This window comes from Macaca nemestrina, chromosome 11, assembly GCF_043159975.1.
Source record: "Macaca nemestrina isolate mMacNem1 chromosome 11, mMacNem.hap1, whole genome shotgun sequence".
NCBI classification, from domain to species: domain Eukaryota; kingdom Metazoa; phylum Chordata; class Mammalia; order Primates; family Cercopithecidae; genus Macaca; species Macaca nemestrina.
In genome coordinates this window covers 85,524,007-85,541,922 of record NC_092135.1, presented here as the reverse complement: position 1 = coordinate 85,541,922, position 17,916 = coordinate 85,524,007, and the positions used below count along the sequence as shown (strand labels likewise).

Sequence of the window (17,916 nt, the reverse complement as noted above, 5' to 3'; positions counted from 1 at the left end):
AGACAAAAAAGCATGAAATGAATATTTGATGTGATAAAATTTAATTTTGTTTTGGATATTTATGAAAACCTCTGTTGAATCTGAAGTTTTAATATGTTGGTGTGCTCTGTCCTGCAACCATGTGTGACCTTCTCACCATGATCAGTTAGAATTACCTGAACTTACTGAAACATCAAATATGTTTTAACAGCCAACATTCTTAAAGGTTAAAGTTAGGAAATGTCTCCTGATAGGTAGGGCAAGTAAAGGAAACATGATTATTTTTATATCTTAGTCAAGAAATATTAAACCTTATATTAAAAACTGATAATATTTGACACATGTGAGTTGGAAAGAAAAAATAACAAAACATGGTGAGAAATGAAAAGATCCAGATACTTACTAGACACAGAGAGGTTTGAGATACAAAGGCAGATAGACAAATTGTTGGTGAGAATATCTGTTTCATCCAAATAAATTAGACTTAGAGTTATACACAATGAAATGGTAAACTAGCAAAAAAAAAAAAGAAAAAAAAAAAAACAGCACAGAAAGGAACTTGCACAAGCCTTTGGGAAGGAGGAGCTGAGTCTACAGAGTCCATACTTACAACATCAGGCTGATTTTACAATATCATAACATCGAGTTCTCACATTTTCTTTAGCACAAGAATACTGAAGGTTTTGCAAGTTACATTTTTTTTTTTAATGATGAGAAGTTTTCATTGATGCCAAGCACAGCTTAACTATGAAATTGATCATCTCTGGTGTTAAAATAAAACCACTCAGTGATGGCTCTTTCAGATAGGGTTCTTAACATTTTAAGAAAAACATTTTTAAATGACTTTAGGACAAAAAGGGGTTTATTGCAAGGATGCATGTTCCTGAGTACTTTGGAAAACTTGAGCTAGGCCTGGGCATGTGCTGCCGCTGTAGAGCTCAGGCATCATGCTCACATCATTTGCTCTTCCTCTTGCTTTCATTCTTTCCCTGGTTCTCTCTTAGAAGTTACCTGTTTTCCTTTATTCTTGTCCTCAATATCCTATCAACCAGCTTTCACCACATAACCATCTTGCTCACAGACACTGTGGCTATCAGCCCTTTCTCTATCCGGCTTTTTAGTTAAGAGCCTGAAATTTACCATTGTTAACCTAAAATAACTAAAAGAGTCAGAATCTAGTTTAAAGAGAGTTTATTCAAGCACAACGTTTGAGGACAAGCTGTTCAGGAAGGACAAATTCCAAAGAATGGAAGTCAGAGTTCAGAAGTACAGAAGTTTGGGATCACGGCCGGGCGCGGTGGCTCACGCCTGTAATCCCAGCACTTTGAGAGGTCGGATCGCGAGGTCAGGAGATCGAGACCATTCTGGCTAACACGGTGAAACCCCGTCTCTACTAAAAATACAGAAGATTAGCCGGATGTGGTGGCGGGCGCCTGTGGTCCCAGCTACTACTCGGGAGGCTGAGACAGGAGAATGGCGTGACCCGGGGAGGCGGAGCTTGCAGTGAGCCGAGATCGCGCCACCGCACTCCAGCCTGGGGGACAGAGCCAGATAGAGGGAGACTCCACCTCAAAAAAAAAAAAAAAAAAAAAAAAAATTGGTTTGGGATCACTTATAGGGGCAAAGTTTAGGAAAGCTTAACAAAATGTCAGCATCTTTCTTCATAAGCCTTAATGGCATAGTTACAATTAGCTGATCGGTCCAGGTGGTGCTTTGTTTTGAGAAAGGTATATTTAACATTCCACACTGAAGATAATAGTCATGGGGTCTTGGGCGCCATCTGGTCTGAGTTAGGTACCAGACAATAAAGGAGGCAGTTAATCTATAACAAAGAGAAGTAATCGGAAGTAGGGGAAGATCTGATATCTGGTATCTGCTAGTCATTTTTAGAACAAGAACAATCAGGAAAAGAGCCACTCTACCATCTAAGGGGCAGAATTGCAGATATGCTACATGACAGTCCCTAGGGCTTAATTGTTTTCCTTGACATAATAAATGTAGATAGTCCTGACATTTTAATTTATTTTTACACTATGTACTTTTTCTATAGTTCTCATTTTATGCTTTCAAGAAAGAAAATCTGATTGGCTGAGCTTGCCTCTACCTGAGCTATAGATTCATCAAAAGTCTAATCAAGGTCCATTGTTGTACCAAGAAAAAGGGACATTTCTCTACAGTCTGAGTGAGATGAGAGCTTTGATTGTGGTTGAGGGGCAGGGCATGAGGTAATAGAGATAAGTTATTAACATGATATGAAATCTAGAACATGAGTGTGAAGGCAGCATAGAGGAGGAGTTAAGCATTTTTGCTCTAAAGTCAGACTGCATGACATTAGAATCACAGCTCCACATACGGAACTCAATCTTCCTAGACCTATGAAATGGGCATACAAAGAGGACCTTCTTTATAAGCTAGTTGTGAGAATTAAATAAGATAATTTATGTTCCAGTCACCAAATAATTATTCAATACATATTAAAAACACACAAGATGAAAGATTACCTTTTACAGAGAGGTCTAAGGAAAGCAAGAAAAATTGAAGGCACAAAGAATCTGAAATGGAGAAGCAAGAAACTCATATATTTTCTGAACAAAGGTCTTCAGCCTTCCTGGCAAAGTAGATTCTGCCAATGTATTAGATCTCTAGTGATCTTAGTCTGATATGACCATAATTCCAATACAGAAACAGTAAGGATAAAACTCAATGGTAGGGACATACAGCAGAGAGACTCTGGTTGGCATCTTTAAATATTTATATATTGTGTAGAATAATAATAGAAATACAGAAAACAGCCATAATGATAGTGAACATTTATTGGAGGTTCCCTACACGCTGGGGCCTGCCTTAAGTGCTTTTTATGTATTAAGCCATTTAGTACTTATATCAAGCCCAGAAATTCTTATTATCAACATTTTAGGAACAAAGGAACTGAGGCATAGTGAATTCAAATAACTTGGCTGAGTAGCCAAGCTAGCAAGTAGCTAAGGTAGGGCTCAAAGCCTGATCTCCTGGAATGGATAATGCATTACATTGTCTCACTAAGAGAAACATCCAATGGTAGCCCTCAGACTTTTTTTAAAAATAAATATATTGACAGTGGGTGAAACAAATGAAATAACTTGAAGAAGAAACAAACTGCAAAAAAGTTTATTTATTAACAATGTAATAATAAATATGTAATTTTTTTTTTAAACCCTAACTCTAGGGGGAGAAAAAGCATTCTTTTTCAACTGATTACAAAAACAATCCTGGAAAGTAAAAGAAATAGTTGTTCAAAATGATCGTATCTGAAATCTTGGTGTAAGCTGTTTCCTTCATCTGTTTCCTCCACTAAAAAAAAAAAAAAAGAGAGAGAGAGAGAAAGAAAGGAAAAAGAGGTTTAGACTAAACAGAGTCAGAGTTGCAGTGACCTAACAGGAAGTTGGGCTATTCCCAACTGCCAGTGATCTCTGAAGCGACTCTCAGGCTCCCTCTTTGCTCTAACAGACAGCAGAGACTTCAGGCTGGATAACAGTCAAATTCTTACCTCTCTCTTTCACTGCTAGTAAGATCAGACTGCATTTCTTTCAGTTATTCTTCAATCCCCAGTTTCTTGATCTGTTTCTAAAAGAAGAAGTAGAGAAGATAAATCCTCTCTTCAATACTTGGAAGGAAAAGCAAAATCATCTCAACTCCGTTTTGAAAAAAACAGTCCAAGAACTTTCATCAGAGATTTTACTTGTGAGTACCTGGCAATATACTGTCTAGCCCATGAGAAATAACTTCAATTTTTTCTTTCTCGGGGGGAAAAGCAGCGTGCTGAGAGGCAAAGAACTGATAGGGGAGGATCACTGTTTATTTGCCTAAAATGAAAATCAACCCTTCCCTGTAAACAAAGTAAACAAACTGAAATCCAAACTTGAGTTCTCAGCATTTTGCATTTAATTCTTAAGCAAATTTATGTGCAATGCTTATGATTTTAAACCATAAACATTTTTGTAACGAATTGGTGTATGTAGCTTTTTTATAATTTGAAGATTGTAGTAGAATTCTTTACTAATTGTGCTTAGTTAATTGGAAGTTTTTGGAAGTTTGGTTTACCTTTCCATTTTATTTCATAACATATAATAAAGAGACTGTCAGTCTTCTATTCAAATAATCTTTCAATACCATTAGTTGATATTTAAAATGAGGTATAAACATTAAAATAATCGTAATCTAAATTGAATATTTTATGCCAGCATTAACTAATCTCTCTAAGGAAATATTTTACAAGTCTCCAAAGACCAAAGGTTATATTCTGAGATACCTAAGCGAGAATACTTACGATCAAGTCTATATTGTGCAATTTTGTAAATTAAAACAATAGATAACATGCCTACATGATGTACTGTTATGTTCCTGTTGGTTATAAAATGTTTGCTTCTAGTAAAAAATGAAAGAATATAATACAGCAGTAAACAACCACAGAAATATGAGAGAAACAATTATTTAATTATGAAAAAGCACTCATTGGTTTAAAATAATTACCAAAAATAAGGGTCAAGAGTATTACCATGTGGGAAAAAAGAAAAGATAAGCAACAGCCACACTGTGACTCAGTGCTCTGGAAATTAGTCACAAAATGACTTTGTATAACATGAGATAATATAACACAAAGGGCAAAACTCAAGCAGGAAACATACTGCACAGAGAGTCACGTTTCATATGTAAAAGTGTAATATTTACATGATGGGGGAAATTTGTGACAATTTTGAGAGATACTGCAAAATTTTTGAACATGACAAAATCTCCATAACACATTTTAAAGATTATTTTAAATTTATCATTCTAGTGCATGATTATTTCAATATACAGTATCCATATCTCATCTAATCCTTAAACTAAAGAGGGAATAGTCCCTGAAATTTAGTTGAGTATGAAATGTTAATTTGTGGCCTACGGCTTAATAAAATTATACAAAATATAAATAGGGATCAATAAAGACTGAAAAATATTAATGTAAATGCAGATAACTAACACAATAAAGTAAAATTTCAAAATAAGAGTAAACTTTTAAAATATTTATTTTTACCGATTTGAGTAGTTATATTGGAAAACCAAGTTTTTCTACTTCAGGTAACCACAGAATCTTGTTGGAAAAGTTTAATGACATATACTATTATTTGATTTCTGTCTCTATTAGGTATACTGAATTGGACAAGTTTTTGTTTTGTTTTGTTTGCTTGTTTTTAAGATACAGTCTGATATCTTTTGTTTTACGTCCAATGACTAAATCAAAACTTGTTTTGGAAATGTAGTTCCTGTCCAAATGGATTATGTTATCAACTGGTATTTGATGGTCTGATTGATTGCCCATATATCATTTGCTTGTTGATTGTGTAACTATTTTGACTAAAATCTTCTGTCATAAAACTTATTGTTAAATTAATAATACATAAAATGAGAACATATTTTGTAACATACTAATTTTCAAAATAATTTAATTATGTTAAAAATTCATATTCTAATCTTATTTATTTACATCTTTCAAATTCAAGATATAAGTGGGCAGGATGGCAAACTAACGGAGAAAAAATGCCAACTTTAGAGACTTAATTTAATACCAGAGTGCCTATCCATCTAACCAAATAGTAAATATGCTATCAATTACTTAGGAATGTTTGGTTGATTAAACTCAGTGTCACAAAATTTTAAGGTATCTTTCAACTGATATCTCTACCTAATACAAGAAAAAAATGCAAAGTAAACATCCTTACAAAAATAAAAAGGAAGAGAAAATATGAAAAGTGAAGACATTAATTAATTAGACTAGGATTTTCAAAAAAATCTTACCAGTATAAATTAATTAAATTGAATTACAATATAGGTTAACATGGGTTAATTATATCATCAATTTACTTTTTCTATGTGGACATGATCTAAGAATTGTACTACAATACAACTCATCTATTCACAATAAAGGCCTTCTACAAACAGCTATCCTTTTTTGTTTACCACCTATAGCAATTAACTCATCTGAAGAATTAAATTTGGCAGTTTGCCTTTTTAAAACACAAATATATTTTCATGCATTAGTGTCAAAGGTAGATTCTCCTATCTTTTATAGAAATATAGCAGCACTATAATTCTTTCTGATTGCTATAGTGTGCATTAGGAGAAACTTGAATTCAAAAGACATGTGTTTCTGGATATCAAATCTCACCAGAAACAGGGAAGTGTTCAAGTATTTCCAGCAAGTACTCTTCATAATAGACTATCTCTCCTGGCTTTCTGAGATCCTCACTGACTGCTTTCTTGGTGTCACATATCAATGCCAGGGGCCCAGTCTTCCCAGTACCTTTCTCTCCCTGTCTTCACTTCTTCAAGTGTCAGGTGCCGAGTAGAACCACAGCCTGAGATTCAACTACCAGTAACTACCAGTTGTTGAGGGCAACTTCATCACCTCTACTTTTCTTCTTCCTCAAACCAACAATAACAGAAAGTATGGGCCCAAGTCAAATCCACTGTTTTCTCTTTAAGCCTCTATTTGCAATGTTGTGTCCTCTCTTAGTTGGAACAGCGAGGTGTTAAAATTATTTCAAAAACAAAAGAATATAAGGACATCATGGCCCATAATAGAAGTCCCAATGCTGCAATACAACTATCCCAATTGTTCCATATGGAACAATTCTAGGTCTCTGTATAGACTTAGAATTATTGCAAGGAATTGCCCAGTTAATATGTGAGTAAAAAATATTATATGTTGTTGATTAGGGCATAATAAAGCTATTTCAACATCAGAAATGTGAAAGTATTCATCAGTAGGACACTGAAAAAATGTAAATAGTTTTTATTACCAAGCACAATGTGCCTTTGACACCCTCCAACTATACCACACACCTTCAAGTGCTGCCACCACACGGCTGCCAACCTAGTCTATTTCTCCTCCTCATCTTGACCCTTATCTATTTCTATCCAGTCCTTGAATTCTATGATAATTCACCTGAAAGCATCACTTCATTCCTCATTCCTCATTTCCCAAGGCTTAAAAGCAGAATAAATCTCAGAAACAGGGTAAGTCTCCAGAATAATGGTGTTTATTATGAATATTTTGGTAATATTTTAAAGTCCATTTAGGAAGCTTCAAAGATTAATTTTCATATCAGAAAATGAATCACAATGGTTATATTAAAATGTAATACAACTTTTTTCTAGTTTTTTGAACATATGGGAAATACTTTAAATTTTTAATATTTTTGTCTGCTAATTCTGTTTTTTATGTCATTTCTATGTCATTTAGACTTTTCTCATTATGAGTTATATTCTACTGCTCTTTGCATCCCTAGTAATTTTGATGTGGTTGCCTAATATTATGAATTTTACCTTATTGGGTGTTGGTATATGTTGTATTTCTATAAATATCCTTGAGCTCTCTTCGGGGATGTAGTTACATTACTTAGAAACTGTTTCCTATTTTGTTGTCTTGCTATTAAATTTTGTTAGGCAAGACCAGATAATTGTTTATTCTATGGTTAATTATTTCCTACTACTGATGCAAACAGCTGAGTACTATACTTAATGCTTCATGAACTGAGAGTTTTGCAACTTGGGAACAAAAAATATTCCCTGCTTTACATGTGTGGGCCCCTCTAACCCTTTTAGGTGGTGCTTCCCCCAGTCTTCAGACTTTTCTCTTATGAATGCAACAGATCAACTTTTCTCTTATGAATGCAACAGATCAATATTGAGCTGAAGACTAGAAGTCCATCTGAAGATCTCTGGATCTTTCTTTGTGTATAACTCTGTCCTCTCTGACGTTTGGTACTGTATACCCTAACTACCTCCTGAGACTCTGTCTGCTTTGTCTCCCAAACTGAGAGAGACCACTGGGTTCTTATAGAGTTCCTCCTTCCTGAACTTTCATATAGAAGCTAAACTGAGTCTCCACTCAGTCTGGTGGAACAAATGTACAAATGTGGGGCTAAACACTTGTTTCTTATCTCTATGAAATCACTGCTCTCCACTGATCAATATAATTTATTTTATTTTGCTTTTTTTAAATTTATTTATTTTAGGTGGGTGGAAAAATCCAATCCCTGTTAATACATTGTGGTTAGAAATAGATGGGCTTTTAAAATTGTATTTTCATAACACCTTAAAAAACAAAATACGAATATAAATTTAAAAAATTTAAGGGCACAGAGCCTGCAACTTTTAGTTTGCCTAAATAAGATAAACATACATTTATTGTTTATTGTATCCCAGGAGCTATGTTATATGAGTACATATGTGTTTATACAATGAAGAACATAAGATCACTGTTTCTAGAAAATAGTTATTTCATCTTATATGAGAAGTTTATTGGTTCATTATTTTTTCTAAATAAAAATAGCTATTCAGGAAGCTAATATCTCACTCCCTTCTATATTTTAGATGACAAATGAGCTCCACATGCTTAAAATCAGTCAAGTGGTCTCTTGTTCAACAGGCACTTCCCACTTATCAGACAATGAGTGCTCAGGGTTAGGTACCTAGAGTTTTATCAGAAATTACAAATTGCTTTTCCCAATAGTTTCCTATCACAATTTCTTGTAATTGTCTTTCCTTCCCTACTTCTTGGCTACTTTCATATGAAGAAAGCTGGGTAAAGTAAATACAAATTACAACTTTCTCTTGTTGTGAAAGGAAGCTTCAGGTGCTTCCTGCTCAATTTTTTTGCACCACTTGAGGCAAACAGATAATCCCAAATAAATGACAAACGTAGTAGACATCATTTATATTAGCATTGGAATTTGATTTTATAGCTATGTGAACATTATTCGAGATCTTATATATCTCATTTGAGTTATGTGGTTTTAATTTCATTTAGCAAAGCTATTTAGTCAATGAAGAAAGGAAATCGGTATGCATTAAAGAAATGATCTGGTGCTAATGTGAGTTTTCAAAAAAATTAAGATAAGCATGTTTTAAGAGATATCTGGGCTTTCCTCTTAGTGTCAGTAATTTTATTCTAATTCTAGACTTCCCAGAATTAACTTTTCTTAGTATGTTTTTTTCTTAAGGAACAGCGGAAGAATGTGCCAAATGAGGAAAGATGTTTAATCTAGGGGAATGTGGACTAGCCTCAATTCCCGTAACAAGAGGTATCTGTTTTTCTATATGTGGTAAGCGCTGGGTAACTCTTTTCAAGCCTTTTTAAAGTCTGCAAATATTAATAAGAGCCCTCAAAAAAGCAAAAAGTTTCTGAAGTGCCAATGTTTGCCATATCACTATTCTGTCGGTATTACTCTCCCCACCACCACTTACCTGCATTCGATATTATCATCTAGAACAGAGATAAGGAAGATACAAGCTTCCCTAATAGGTGCCAGAAGCCTCTTCTGTAAAAGACATGGGGAGACCATGGATGATCTCCAAAAATGTAAGTGAAAAAATCTCTCTGCAAGTATATACTTGCACTTTAGAAGGGAGCTTATGCCTTTTTTCCAGCTCTCTCTGAATCTTATACACCACCACGAAAGCTATATTTGAGACCTACTTTAATATCCAAGGATAACAGTATATATAACTAGAATCAAAAAGAGTGTCAATCAATGATATATCCTGAAGAAGACAACACAAATATTTTAAAGACACAATATTTTATAATATAATAAACACAATATTTTAAAATATTTTTAAAAATTTTAAAAACTTGACATGGGGAGGAAGTTGGGGAGTGGGGAATTAAGATATTCTATGGATAAAGAAATCTCCAATAAAGAAGAAGACTTTATATTTTTGAAAGCCAAGGAAGAGATTAAACCATTTTAAGATTTCTTCAGTTCTATCATTATACTTGAATAAGCAGATTCAATTTTAATATCTTTAAAGCTGAGCATTAGCTATGTACTTTTTATATATTAATCCTTTGAAAGATATGAAAAGTGTACCATGTGACAAATTTTCATCATTTATAAAGTAATGAGGATTTGATGTAACTTACAAAAAATCAAATCTCTGGTCACCATTCCCAGAAAATTACAATCGAATGAGTTAGGTAGGGCATTAAACAAGAAAACACCTGATTTCTGATGATATGATTATGTATTGGGTAGGATTTTGATAGGAAAGAGATGAATGGCAATTCAGACTAAGTGGTCTTTATAAAAATGTAAAATAATGAGCATTAAACATGTGAAACAAAGAGAACTATTTATTGGATTCTGTAAATAAAGTGGCACCAATTGCCTGTCATTCTCAGGAACCATAGTTCTCATCCTTCGTGGGATTTTTTTTCTGTTTGAATGGAAGTGATTGAAGATCAACTTCTTAATGGCTCCTGGGGGACCATGACTCAGCTGCCCTGACTCTTCGTTCCTTTAGAGTGATTCAGAGCAGTTGATCACGATGTCATCTGGGCAGATGGTTGTAGTCACTAACAGCTGTAGTTCCTCTCTTGAACCAAACTCAGACCCCTCCCACATACTGTCATTAGAAGCAATCATGAATTCTTAGCTTTTTCACATTAAGGCTTATTTTTACTACTAAAAATCCTCTCCTTAATAGGAGTGAAAACATTGATCATTATTTATCATGTTTATTGTACTTAAAGATAAAACTTTTAAATAGTATTTGAAACTATAACATTTTTCTAAGCAGAAAGTTTTCTAATTCATCATAAATCTGAAACCAAAAGGTTCTAGAAATCCAATCTCAGGTATTGTGAGTGTAGATTTTGCCCCCTTTTTTCCCTAAATATAATAAAGTAACATTTTTGTGAGCAATTCCCATACCTGAGTGAACATTTTGCTCTCCTTTTGTCATACCACAAGTTGAGATCATCAGAAGCAGAAAGTTGAGAAGTCTCCAATATTTTTGTCTAGAGAGAGATAAGATCTGATGGAAACAGGCCTACAGGAGAAATGAAGAAACTGACTTGATCTTTTTTGCTATTAATCCTTAAAATTTTTAAAACAGGTAATATCAATCTGAATACCAGAACCCGTTAGGAAAATCTCAACTGTTGTTCCATGTATTTGCAAAGCACATGTACCTCCCGCAAGATGTCCCATTCATTATGAATTAATAGATTGATTTTAGCTAACAAATTAATTCATTTACCAAGAGATACATAGACAGGTAGGTAGATACACAATTAAAGGAGCAACTCTTCAGGAAATAGATGTTTTGGTCCTGAAATACCATTTGCTTACTTAACTCAATAACAGGTACCTAGAAGAGCAAATACAAAAAGCAGGTAAAATAGCCAAAAGTAGCCACAGGTCTCTCTATCTCTATATATCATTCCCATTTTTAATATGTGTGGTAATTATAATAGAGAAATACACATTTAATATATTATTCTTTTTTCTCCTCTCACGCCAAAAATTCATTGTATTATCTTGCATTCATTTTTTATTCCATTTCCTTTCATTTGGAGCTACCAGCTTTCGTAGTTGTGCAGAATTTTATTCTTGAAAACCTTTATTTGGTTCAGACACGTAATACTAACTTTTATTTGTTTTTTTTTCCCCCTTCTGAAGGAAATGACAGTAACATACCATAAAGAGCTTTGCTTTTAAACAAATTGAGTTAGTATGGAAATCAGAGTAATTTTGATGAAGAAAGGTGAATTCATTCAAAGAAAACAATGTAATCTTTCTCTGAAAAAAAAAAAAACTTACAAATTTAACTATAAAGTCCAGACAAAATACTTTCATTCATTTTTAGAGAGTTTTAGTAGTTATGGACAACTATACATAGAACAGGCATAATAAAATACTATTCATTACTATAAAAAGAAACATTGGCATTATTTCCTTTATTATGTCTTTCTTTTTTATTTCAATTTGTTCGTTGTATTCTTGGTAGTGGAAATCTATAGTATATCATATTCTCTTCCAATTTCAATTGCAAATTTTAAGAAATGTGTTTACATGTTTACATTTGCCTTGTTCTTAATTTTCTAATGATCTCTTCTCCTCCTTCCCCCTTATTGCCTCCCAGTTTCACTTCTCCACTTCCAGAGCTCACACTCCTCTCTTAACTGGCAATAAATATTAATATTTCCTGTTATTTGATAGGATAAAATTTTTACCTATCAAAAATATAAACATCAAAAATAATTTTGTTTTAATTAAATTTCTTAACTTTGGCTCAAAGCATTACATAAAAATTTGTTTTAATTAATTTAATTTATTTTTGTTTTAATTAAGTTTAAATATGTTTCTTAACTTTAGCTCAAACATTAAATAAACATTTCCTAGTTATGGTTTAATGAAATGTTAATTTCTAGAGATTGTAAGTAATCTGAAATTTACTTTAGGTGATAAAAAGGAAAATATTTCTGAGAATAGCGTGTCTTTCTGAAGCTTGCAGTTGCCCTTTCCTTGAATGGTCACAATTCCTGTGTCTGAGTTGAAACATTGCCAATATGCAAATGTAAAACTCTGGGGTGAAAAAATCTATTTCCTGAGCTTCAGTTTTTGTATTTTAAAAACCTGGATATTTCAGATACTTATTTCTATGACCATTTTTAGCTCTAGCACTATATAAATGTGTGACCTCGCCTCCATTTTAGCTTTAAAATTATTTAAATAAATAGTTTGCATATGCTATATGCTATTGGGTTATAACATAAAAATATATACTCGTTTTGCCTGGCATTGCTATTTCCTCCCCATGAGACTTTTTTTTTTAATACTATGAATAACAAAAATATTAATTCTATACAGTGAATAGTTTTATTCTTGGAAGAGACTTCCCTCCTTTAAAAAAAAAACCATGTACAATTACTTTTGTACTTAAAAGAGTGAAACAATTATTTTGCTTTTCTTTTTTTTTTTTTTTTTTTTTTTTTGAAACAGGGTCTCCCTCTGTCACCCAGGCTGGAGTGCAGTGGCACGATCTCGGCTCACTGCAACCAGCGCCTCCCGGGTTCAAGCGATTCTCCTACCTCAGCCTCCGAGGAGCTGTGATTACAGGCGCAACCACGACCGGCTTATTTTTGTGTTTTTAGTAGAGATGGGGTTTCATCATGTGGGCCAGACTGGTCTTTAACTCCTGACCTGAGGTGATCCGCCCGCCTCGGCCTCCTAAAGTGCTGGTTTTATAGACGTGAGTTACTGCACCTGGCCAAGAGAAACAATTATTTTTTCTTATCAGTGAGATTTTCACAATCTAAAATGTAGAAAGAGTTGTGATTTGATTCATGAAGTAAGGTTAAGAAATTTTTCATCAAGTAATTCTCCAGAAAACTATTACTTCCTGTAAAAAGAGCCAAATCCAAAAAGAAGTTTCCCTTTAGCGAGTCTTTTTTTTTTTTTTTTTTTTTTTTTTTTTTTTTTTTTTAAATGAAGTTTAGCTCTGTTGCCCAGGCTGAAGCTGAAGCGCAGTGGCGCTATCTCGCTATCTCAGCTCACTGAAACCTCCACCTCCTGGGCTCAAGCTAGCCAGTCTTTTAGTCAACATGATTAGTCAGCAAATCTGCAGTTACAATGGAGGTTTGATTTTTGTTTGTTTTTAAGTCTCTCTGTGTTTGTAATATTAATTTACTTTTCAAGTTTAGAATGTTTTGCTTCATTGTTTCCCATATTTTAATCTGTGTAAATATTTTACACTTTAAAATTATAAGTGTAATTTAAGTGTAAATATTTTGTGCTTTAAAATTATAATCTCAAAATTTCGCTCTTATGGTAAAAATTAAGCATTGCTTTAATGTCAGGACAATTTTAATGATAAGAAATGGGGATTTCGCATGGGCTTATATTATTGATATCCTCTCATCCCCTAAGCATCCTTCAATCAAAAAAAAATTTTAAGTTGGTTAATAGCTCGTTTGTGAAAGCAAAAACAGCAAAACAACTGTGAGGTTATATTTGGCTGCTGATGGGAAAACATCACAGCACAGGTAGCATAAATAATTAGCTCAAATTTATTAGCCCGCATTATACAAAATACAGAGGTAAGCGGCTTCAAGACTGGTTCCTTCAACAAGGAACCGGTTTTTTCCTATGTTTTTATTTCCATCATTCACAGCAGATGAATTTTATTTTTAGTTTGTCTGCCTCAATGTTAAAAGGTAGCAGCTTCAGTAACAGGTGTTACTTACAGACAGGACAAATACAAGGAGGAGTTATCTTGTGGTTCTTCCCATATAGCTGCATTCACAGCAAGGAGAATTTTCAAAATCACTCCATCCCCAACCATGCAGCTACATCCCTTCTCAACTTGTTAGCCAGAGTTCATATAGAAATATCTAAACCAAACACTATAAAGTTAATGGAATCACCATGATCAATGTGGGTTAATGGTGATTTATTCCTTAGGTAGGTGTAGGCTAACCTTCTCTGAGAGCTGGATTTATGAACATATTAAAGAGTCTTCTCACTCTAATGTAGCAGAGAATGTTTCACGAGCAAACGAATCAGATGACTAAACTTTTTTTTAAGTAGAAAAGAAATGATGAAAATGAATTCATAATCTCATTGACCTAAAGTATTTTCTGTTGTACCAAACCATCTTTTTCTCCATGAACACCAAGTTTTACTTGGTTGATCTTAAAGTATGCATCTATTTTTGAGCACAGCATTTCATATCATGTGGATTATTCCCAAATTATCTTCTAATCATTATCACTGGCAGTTTAACTTAGTGTATATTAAATTTGGTAGATATATAATAATTTTCATTATGTTGGAACCTACATTGTTTAAAATGTAATTTTATTTTCTCTAGTAAAATAAACATGAACGTGCACATAACCATTTTAGTATTTTTAATTCCAAAGTGTGATATTACTAATTTGAAGTATTATCTACATTTCTAAACATTGAAAGAACACATGTAGAAAAAAATGATTAGTTGATGGTTAAGTAATAAACCATTTATATATTTCCTCTTACCAACACCTTTCAAAGTCTTGCTTCTTTTGTTATCTCTGTCCAGTTAATAAAATACAATCATTCAAATATTAAATTCCTGTATCTGGAGGGGAGAAATGCTGAATTTTTAAGGCAGCAGCAGTTACTATTAATTTATAGCTGGGATTCCAGCAGCCCAGAATTTTTTTTTTTTTTTTTTTTTTTGAGACTAAGTCTCACCCTGTCACCCAGGCTGGAGTGCAGTGGTGCTATCTCAGCTCACTGCAACCTCCATCTCCCGGGTTCAAGAGATTCTCCTGCCTCAGCCTCCCGGGTAGCTGGGTTTACAGGCACACGCCACCACGCCCAGCTAATTTTTATATTTTTAGTAGAGACGGGGTTTCACCATATTGGTCAGGCTGGTCTCAAACTCCTGACTTTGTGACCAGCCACCTCGGCCTCCCAAAGTGCTGGGATAACAGGCGTGAGCCACAGCGCCTGGCCCCAGAAATCTTTTAACGCTAAATTATTAATGTTCCATTTTATTTTGCCTAGAGAAAACATCAAACCTTCACATTTTTAAAAGTCTACTACTTCTTGTCATTCTGAAAGACAATCTCAATCTCTTTCTCACGTACAAAATTTAATCACAGCAAGAAATTTTTCTCCTTCCTATCAGCTCTTCAGTAACTTTCTCATTTCTCTCTCTCTGTTTCTCTGTTTCTTTGTCCCCCTCCAGCAAAACACACACACACACACACACACACACACACACACACACATTCATTACACACACTTTGAAAATGTATTTGTATCTCCCACCAAGAAAACCTATCATTTTAATGGAAAATACAACTTTTCTCCGCCCACAGTTAAACTCTTTTCACCTGTGCCTGGGATCTCATCTGCTATTCATTTTACTTTTCTTACAGCTTTTAACTCTCCCTTTTTAACCACATAAAACTATAACCTTCACAAAATTTTTCCCTTCAAATTCTGTTACTTGTCAGCACAGATTTATAAAATAACATCCTAAATTTCTATTTATGTAGCCTCGGTTCCTGTTCCTACCCCATCTCACTTGCTGCTGCCCCCTCACACTAAAAGATTTTACGAGGTTACTCATGATGCCATTGTCATTAAATCCCATGTTACCCCTTCCCTTCTGGAACACTCTGTGCTTTAGACATCGTTGACTCATGATAATTTCTGGAAATACTCACTTCCCTTAGTGTTTGTGTAACTGCAGCTTCCCAGGTTTTCTCCTGCTTCGCTGGCCATTTCCTCTGTTTTCTCATACTTGTTTTTCTCCTGGTTGTTCAGAGTTCACCTTCTAGGATATTCCTTCCCAATCTTCACAGTCACCTCATAGCCACGATGAGGATTACATGAGTTAATATTTGTAAAAGCATTCAGGAGAGTGCTTGCTTCACATCAAATACTATATATACTTGTTAAATAAATAGATCTCATTCACCCCACGAAACAATGATAGTTTATCTCCTGATTCTCACATTTTTGTCTCCAGCAGAGACCTCTATTCTGAGCCATATCTATATATGGGGCTTTTTGTTTCATAGTTCCACTGGAGGTTTCAGAAATCCTTCAAACTCAAACTACCTCACCTTGAATTAATCACCTTCCTAGGGCTATGTGCTTTTTTATTTTAGGCTCCCAAGTCAGTGTCAGGAACAATCAATTGACGCCTTTGCTAAAGTCAGACCCTCACTGTAGGTGTCCTTGATGCCTCTCTCTTCCTCACTTGCCTTATCATTTTAATCATAAAAGTCTCTTCAATTTACTCTTGAATTTTCTCACAAATTAGACCACTATTTTCAATATTGCATTACAAATCATAGATAATTCTTATCCCCAAACTTCTGGCTTTCTGATATTCCAGAATATACTTCAAATTGCTCCGTGAAAACTTTCAAGTATACATGTTAGGAAAACTTTTTAGTTTTATGTGTTATAGTTTTTGAGTGTGTGCGATAAGTATTTGTGATGTTATGATATGAAATATGGAGAAGATATATGAAAATGTGTCTGAATATTTTTACATAATATGTTGCTTGTGGTCACTTGTGCTTCAGAATCTGAAGCATCTTGAATGATCTGTCATTACTTAATCCTATCTCTTAAGCTGACTTTTTAATTAAAGGTTTATATTAGTTTCTTTTTTTTCTTTCTTTCTTTTTTTTTTTTTTTTGTTTGAGATGGAGTCTCACTCTGTCACCCAGGCTGGAGTGCAGTGACACAATCTCAGCTCACTGCAACCTCCACCTCCTGGGATCAAGTTTTTCTCCTGCCTCAGCCTCCCAAGTAGCTGGGACTACAGGTGCATATCACCACACCAGGCTAGTTTTTGTATTTTTAGTAAAGATGGGGTTTCACCGCATTGACCAGCCTGGTCTCAAACTGCTAACCTCAAGTGATCCACCCACTTCGGGCTCCCAAAGTGTTGGGATTACAAGCGTGAGCCACCCCACCTGGCCGGTTTATTATTTTTTTTTTAAGAAAATTTATTACATAAAAGAAGTCATCTCTTTATTTGACTTACATCTGTAAAATTTCTCACAGATTTTGCTCATTCTTTGTCCCAATTTATCAAGCTTTCTTTCCAAGTTTTCAGAAGTTTTTGATATTTCACTTTACGAAGGATCTACCTTCAAAATACTGTTTCCTTCCAGTTTACAGCTGTCATATTATTAACAGCATTAATCCCCCTATCCTGAATATGCAGTGGGGCCTCTTTGATTTTGATCATACTATGATATGATTTATTAACACACTATTTTTTTCCATCTTATTTTGCAATTTTTTGCAGTGAGGTAAGGATCTTACTCTTTCTGTTTAGTATGAAGCTCAAATAGTTAAGGGTTATAAATGAGGATGATGTGGCCGGGCATGGTGGCTCACGCCTGTTATCCTAGCACTTTGGGAGGCCGAGGCGGGCGGATTGCCTGATCTCAGGAGTTTGAGACCAGCCTGGGCAATATGGTGAAACCCCGTTTCTACTAAAATACAACAACAACAACAACAAATTAGCCAGGCGTGGTGGTAGATGCCTGTAGTCCCAGCTACTCAGGAGGCTGAGGCAGGAGAATTACTTGAACCCAGGAGGTGGAAGTTG

At 34.4% G+C, this 17,916-nt stretch overlaps 1 protein-coding gene across 3 annotated transcripts in view; it reads left to right on the top strand.

The window, feature by feature from the left end:
• The first annotated feature begins 3,405 nt into the window (after positions 1 to 3,405).
• The window catches only part of LOC105468250 (tissue factor pathway inhibitor), a 103,402-nt gene continuing 88,891 nt past the window's right edge, over positions 3,406 to 17,916 (top strand). Inside the window, exon 1 of one of the 3 annotated variants that reach the window (XM_011718354.3) lies at positions 3,406 to 3,699. The gene's annotated coding sequence lies outside the window, so the exon portion shown is untranslated. The remainder of the gene's footprint in view (positions 3,700 to 17,916) is intronic. The other 2 variants (XM_071073033.1, XM_011718353.3) reach the window with 2 other exon arrangements.